Source organism: Echinops telfairi, unplaced genomic scaffold (assembly GCF_000313985.2).
Source record: "Echinops telfairi isolate 266 unplaced genomic scaffold, ASM31398v2 ScPeMD7_6;HRSCAF=24_1, whole genome shotgun sequence".
NCBI classification, from domain to species: domain Eukaryota; kingdom Metazoa; phylum Chordata; class Mammalia; order Afrosoricida; family Tenrecidae; genus Echinops; species Echinops telfairi.
Window position 1 is genome coordinate 9621083 of NW_022103903.1, and position 7099 is coordinate 9628181.

Consider the following 7099-nt stretch of genomic DNA (forward strand, 5'->3'; position numbering starts at 1 on the left):
GAAGCTGCAGATTCAGTGCCATCCTTTGAAATAACTTCTTCTCGGGGGAGGGGCAGGCATCCACTTAATATTTGGGTCTGGGGCCTTAAAAGCACATTATAGTAAATAAAATAGACTTTAGTGATGGTTCTGCTTTGAAAGTGTTAATATGATGAGCATTACAAACAACAGTGTGATGTGTGCTTCCCAGAATATACACTAAAATTGAAAGCAACGATGTTGCTAGCTGTTAAGTGCCAGGGAATGCCTTCTGACTCATAGCGACCGTATGTCAAGCAGAACCAGGACTGCCTGTCCTGTGCCATCCGTATGGTTGTGTGAGCCCATTGCTGCAGCCAGGAAAGCATGTTTACAATTAGAAAATTATCAAGTGCATTTTGTAAGGAAGACTCTAATTCATTGTGTACCTCTTTTTTTCTATCTTGCCTTTCTTATTCCATGTAAACCTGTGGTAATTTTTAATCAGGTAAAAAGCCCAATAAATATATCTTATTACAATAATATACTCATAGGAAAGCAAAGAGGGGCTAACCAGGCTGAGAGAACCCATTTTCATTTGTGTTTGCCTGGGAAAAACAACCAGCCACTTGGCATACATTTGCTATGTCCTCTCATCCTAAGTATTGCAACATAAGTCTACGAAACCAGTTCCACTTTGACCAAACTCTTTTCAAAATGGAATGCCGGATCGTGAATTGCACACACTGTACAATTCATAATAGGTCTTTAGAAATAAAATAAATGAATTTTCAGTTGAGCTTATCTTTCATTTTATCTGAGAACATAAACAGAAAGATAGTGATTTGATACACTAAAAAGTGGGCAGAGAAAGGGGTGGGGAAGAAAGAAGCACATTGATTTCAAAAATATTGTAAAATGTGTTTGATATTCAATTCTCTTTTGGATTATATTACTTAGAATTTTTGTATACATGATGTAAACCTCAGAAATTCTATATATGGTCAACATGAGTTAGAATTGACATTTTGGCAGTGGGAATATAAGCCCAATTATACATATCATGAACCATGAGTAAATAAAATTTAAACTCCTTCATGTCTAGTTAAAAATCAGAAAATTGTTTCATAATAAACTGCATATTTTTGCTAGCATCTGAATCAAGACAAATGAATACAATGGTACTGTAAAACAGCCTTAGTCTCCGTTATCATTAGCTTGAGAAGGGAAGTTTAAGGCCTCTATTTATAATATGTTAGTCATAATATGACAACCTACTTGTCAGTAGTTTTACATATTATTTAGAAAGACCTTAATTAGCAGACATTATCAATAAACATTAGATTTGCCATATGCTGCTGCTAGCTGGGAGTTTTTGCATGACCCTTGGTTACACTGCAGTCCCTGGTTGATGGAAATTGCGAATGCTCTTGGCTGGAGGTTCAAGTTCACCCGCAGCTTCTTCTGAAGAAAGACGTGGTGATCTAATTACAAAAAAACAGAAAATTAGTATTGAAAATCCTCTGGAGAAAAGATATTCTCTGACACACATTCATCATGGACTACTATTTTTTATTTTATTATCTCTGAAAAAGAGGGTATCCGCTTTCTAAAAGAGTGCATGCGCATGCGTGTGTGTGTGTGTGTGTGTGTGTGTGTGTGTGTGTGTGTGTGTGTGTGCATGGTATGTGTATTAGCATTGGGGTTTGAAGCAGCCCTTTCTGTCAGGCATGTGAGGGAACACTTTCCCTTTCCTCTGCCTCAAAAATTGTTCTTTGATTTCTTTTGGTTTGGGCCCTTCTGTCATGGTTCCTTCTGGGATCCACTGTGTACTTTCCAACACAGTCATCCTCGGTTCCCCTTCACACATCTGTCCCAGAAAGGGAGAAAAAAAATCTTTATTCACCCAAGCCCCTTTGGGTCTTCAGAAATTCCTGCAAAACCCTCTCTTTAAATATCACTCATGACTGAAAAAAGAAAATAAATCTAGCACTGGGGTTATTTCTTCTTTCAATATTCAAGCAGCCGTAGTAAAGACAGCACTGGTGCTCCATGTCCTTGTGCACATGCCTGGGGAACAGCATTCCTTTATGCTCAGTACACACGAGATTCCCAGTCATACTTCTATGTGTACAGAGCTTCTGCTGAAGAGGTTATCAAAAAGCAAATCCCAAACTGCTGGTATGTCACGGAATCACTTTTGTGAGTCAAGATTGAAAGAAACATAACTTTAAAAGCTCATATCAGCATGATTGCCTGTTTTGTTAGTAAATATTCTTTCAAAAACATATTATTTTGATCATATTTACATAAAACATTCACATATGAGTTTATGTTTTATGACATTAGGATGTCAAGTATATTTTCCTTCCATTTATAGCTATAGCATGTGAAGTAAATGATTTTAAGACATTTTGCAATGCTGTACTCTCCAATACGGGAGCCACTAGCCCCATGTGGCCCTTTAATTTAAGTATAAATTTATTAAAGCACATGACTTTCATTTTAAATCAGTTTTTACTACCTACATTTCAATTATCATGTATATACTGCATTGGACAGCACACATAGATAATTGTTCATCATTGTAGAAAGTTCTATTGGATAGCGCTGTTCTAGATACAATCAGATATATTTGTAATATTTTTCTCTATCACCAATTTGTACAAAAGAAATAATCTCAAACAACTGATAAATTTTGCAGTCTTATGTTATTTTGATAATCTTAAGTCTTTTAAGCAATAGTGTGTAGGTAGTTTGTACTTGGTAGTTTAATCTACAAGTACATTACTATTGCTTTATTACAGATAGGAAGACCCCAAATTATAAGCCTAGCAGCAATTTATGATTAAGAGCATTGATCCTATGGAAATCTGCTTAGATTTAAATTTTGAAAAATGCTAAGAACCATTATATCATATAATATGTTTTCAGCAAAAAAACTCAAAAAAGCCACTATCAAGCACTGGTGGTTTATTAGCTACTCTTCCCGAGACACAATGTGGCATTCTGATGCTGTGAAGATTTATAACCTTGGAAAACTTACGAGGCAGTTCTATTCTGTCCTACAAGGTTATAGTAAATCAGATTGTATCTCAATGGTGATAGGTTTGGCTTGGGGAAGTCATTGTTATAGTATTTGAATGATAGTAATTGCCTTCTTGTATAAGTAAAAATATATCCACAGCCTTCAAATTTCTTCTTAGAGTCGAACTGTAGTTCCATCTGTTTCTTTTCAGTTATGTGATGTTAGAGAAATGGTTGAACATTTCGGGTTTTCCTCTCAGGAGTGATCAGGGTGTGTCCTTAGATTGTGTATAAACCTGTGGTCCATCATTTCCAGACAAGTAGTCATGACACTGAAAGAAGAAGATAACATGCTAGCCATGACCCAATGGTCAAGGCTAGATTCAAGATCTACATATCAATGGGCACCTTTCTGTTACCTAATGCTGTCATAGTACACGTAAGAAAAGTGAGTAGCTTTAAAATAAAAAGAGAAAAACATTTCATTACACTTTAGGAGTATGCAAGTCCAAGGGAGCCCTGGTAGCATAGTGGATTACACATTGTGCTGTTAACTGCAAAGTCAGTTAACCATGCCCATCAGCTTCTATTTGAGAGCAAGCTAAGGCTCTCTATTCCCAGAGAGATTAAGTCTCTAACATCCACAGGGGCTGTTCTACTCTGCCCTATGTCTCTCTGTCTATTTTGCTTCAGAATTAAACTTTAGAATTTTATATCTCAGGATTGAAAAGGTTCAGGACCCACCCTACTCTGATAAGATAATGGTTACCACAGCCAAATAACACCCCCACCTTTTTTTTCCCAAACAAGGTCATATTTACTGGTACACATAGTTTGGAAGAACACAGTTCAGTCCATAAGCATAACTTTAGTTTAGAAGTAGAAAACAAGCACTTAATCATTCAATAGGAAGGTAATATGAAAAACATTCACACAGGTTTTATCATCTGTGAAGCGACTGCCTATAAGTAGCAACCAACTAATAACTTTAAGAAATAAAACAAAAGTTAAAGATGAAAGCCAAATTATAAGAATTATTTCGGATAGAGGTTAGATTGGAGGACTAAACTTGAATTAAGTGACATTGTGCCTTGTTAAATAAAACACATACTTGAACACAATAGGTTATAGGCAGGAGCAATGTACAAGTGTAAACTCCACACAGATATCTAGAATCCTTCTCCCACGAAAAACAGAAGGAGGAGGCTCATATTAATCTTTAAATTTATACATAGAACCATGTAAGCCACTTGCAGTGACTGAGACAACAAAAACTAAGAATGCCAAGTGAATTAGGAAAACAATTATTTTTCAATGCAATCAGTTCTAACAATAGTTTTGCAAATATTTCTTCTTTGGAAAAAACAAACAAACAGAGGTAGTGCAATTAGTCATCCTCTTTGTTTATTGTGAAATTGAGCAGAGAGGCTTAGAAAGAGATATGAATGTATGTTCCATATGACAATTACAGGTAAATGAAAATTGAGATTTCTTCTATTTCTATTTTTCTGTAGTCCATTACTGTGCTCTGCAGATAGCAAGTTTGTTGTTGTTGTTGTTTTAAATGAACCTGTAAAGTACATGTCCCTAATTATTCTGAAATTTTTATCTAGTGATACTGAACTAATTGGTTAAATTCTAATCCTCTGTTCCAATCTACTGTAATTCCTTCTTTAATGAACTATAAAGACTCACATGCAACTATGTTTTGTCAAAATGGTCCCTTGCTTATATGATGGACTTCACAGAAAGTCTTAGAATTTTGAGTTAGTTTTTGTTGCTTTCTTTTTCTTCACAGAGCTATTAACAAAAACTCTGAAACCTGGACATCTAGCAACGAAAATAGGATTACTGTATTTCTCCACCATTTGAACAAGGAATTTGATCAAATAACTTCGGAGTCCATTTTAACGGAAAGAGCTAAACCCAGAACTATAACAAAAGATAGTTCAATACTTTTAGCTCAACCACTTTATTGGGAAATAGAATAATTACACCTCAGGAAATAGCTAACTAATAAGGCATCTAGAAATGCCATATTCTACATTTCAGTTTATCTAGGTTTTTATAAAGACAAGGGGCCAAATACTTTACAAAACATAAACACAGGAGTATATGATACTATGATGTCACGGGAAACAATTCATCATCGTAATTGATATGCATGCAATGATGGGTGTCAAAGGGTGGTTAGTAACTTTTATAAGGAAATTCAACAACTCATGGCATTTAACCATATGCAATGAAAGCACGTGCAGATGATTGAGGGGGAAAGTGGAATTATAATAACAAGTTGTATATAATATGTCCTCTTAGTTAAACATGTTATGACTGTAAGGGACATATGATTATTTGCTCATTTTGAATGGGTGAATTGGAGGAGAAACAGGAAAAACAATCCTGAGGAATGAGTGAGTCCTGAGTCGCTTCAGCACAGCCTGCTTCTGCCAAACGTTCGTGGAGTTATTAAAGGACAAATATACGTGGACGAGTGACAACTCCTGGACTGAAGGCAAGCGGATGGTGAGGTCTGGCATCTCCCTTTCCTCAGCACACACATAGTCATGCGCACATAACCCAGGATTCCCTGACTTTCACCTGTAATAATACAATAAGGGCTTAATTTCCTGTCTTATTTTTCGGTCTGATAGAACAGGAAAAAAAATACCTTTCTTGTTTATCACTCTCTGGTGGATTTTATAAATATTATATGGTATCTACAGCGTGTGGATTATCTATACAAATTTTGTCCTGTGGCAGATTTATAAACAGATCAGAGATGAACAAAATCATTATATATAAATTTGACCAGTTTATTCAAATTACTAAACATATAAGCCATTTTTTATAATTAGATTGGATTAAAATTATGGCTTGATTTGATAGAAATGTTACTAATATGCTGCCCAAAATAATACGGTTAATTAGAAAATACTGCAAGGGGATTTGGAAATAATAAATGTATTCATATATCCTTCCCGGGCTAAAAAGTTTTAGCTCGACTGAAAGTCCACTTGATGTCATTAGTGTGGGGGATAGCACTGTAACTCTTGAAAAATAGAGCAGTTCATTCTGTTTTTGCATTTTGGGAAGATGATTTATGCATGTCCTTGTGCTGGATAGCACTAAGCATTGCTCCTTCATTAGTGGTTCCCACAGAAAGTTATGTTTATATTCAAAAATTCTGCCCTGGGATGGATAATATTGTGTGAGAAATAATTACAGGGCAAAAGTGGAGAGCCACTGCTTAAAATGTATTAGAAATTATCTGCTTGATGTGCCTTCCAGTTTCCATAGTGTGATTCTGTCTAATTATCCCTGGGGATCTGCTAGGCTCTCTGACTATTAAGCAGATAATTCTTTAACACTAAGAAATACTTTATATAAAATCCTGGATAGGTATTTTGAGTCTGACACTGTAAGGAAAAGTATTTCCCAATCAGGTTTATTTAACTGTTTAAGGTCACCTGAATACTCTGTTAATTGATCAATGCACTGATGACAGTGATATTAGCCTATTTTCCTTGAATAGATAGAGATTTTGTTCTCTATCTATCTGGCAATAGAGTTTTTGTTGTCCCCTACCCTGAGGTTGCTGCTTCCCCTAGATCATAATACCATTTTAGATCCATGTGATAGTTAGATTAGTGTCAACTTGTCTTAGTGTTTTAGCTTGGCACTGAGGTCTCCTTTCTGAAGTCCCAGAACAGCCCAGCCCAATGTTACAGCCTGATGATTTCTTATTAGGGTAGGGACTATGTACCAGTGGGTAACCCCCAGCATGCGCACGCGCACACACACACACACACACACACACACACAATTCTTTTTTTCAAAACTGTGTGTTTTGTTTTTTTTTTATAAAACAACCCTAGCAAAATATAGGAAAGAGCTGGGAGGCAAAGGGCATTTATAGAGGTCTAGATAAAGAAATGTACATATGCAAATATAATTATATATGAGGACGGGGAAATAGATCTATGCACATATATTTATAAGTTTAGTATTAAGGTAGCAGAGGGACATTGGGCCTCCACTCAAGTACTCCCTCAATGCAAGAATATTTTCCTCTATTAAATTGGCATTCTATGATGTTCACCTTTCCGACACAACC